This window comes from Mandrillus leucophaeus, unplaced genomic scaffold, assembly GCF_000951045.1.
Source record: "Mandrillus leucophaeus isolate KB7577 unplaced genomic scaffold, Mleu.le_1.0 Scaffold1139, whole genome shotgun sequence".
In the NCBI taxonomy this organism is placed as follows: Eukaryota; Metazoa; Chordata; class Mammalia; order Primates; family Cercopithecidae; genus Mandrillus; species Mandrillus leucophaeus.
Window position 1 is genome coordinate 239,725 of NW_012099643.1, and position 515 is coordinate 240,239.

Sequence of the window (515 nt, forward strand, 5' to 3'; positions counted from 1 at the left end):
CTGGGATTACAGGCACTCGCCATCATGCCCAGCTAATTTTTGTATTTTTGTAGAGACGGGGTTTCACCATGTTGGCCAAGCTGGTCTTGAACTCCTGACCTCAGGTGATCTGCCCACCTCGGCCTCCCAAAGTGCTAGGATTGCAGGCATGAGCCAACACACCCAGCCTAAAGTAGACTCTTTATGGTAATGCGAAGAAAGTCTAGGTCTCTCTTTAGAAGATAGACTGTGATACTGAAAGCAAATATAATGGTACATGGTGTCTGGCCACATTTCTTTTCTTTTTTCTTTTTTTGAAATGCTCTCTGTCTTCAGGCTGGTGTGCGGTGGTGCAATATTGGCTCACTGCAACCTCTGCCTCCCAGGTTCAAGCAATTCTCTGCCTCAGCCTCTCGAGTGGCTGGGATTACAGGTGCCCGCCACCACGCCTGGCTAATTTTTGTATTTTTAGTAGAGATGGGGTTTCACTGTCTTGGAGAGGCTGGTCTTGAATGCCTGACCTTGTGATCCACCTG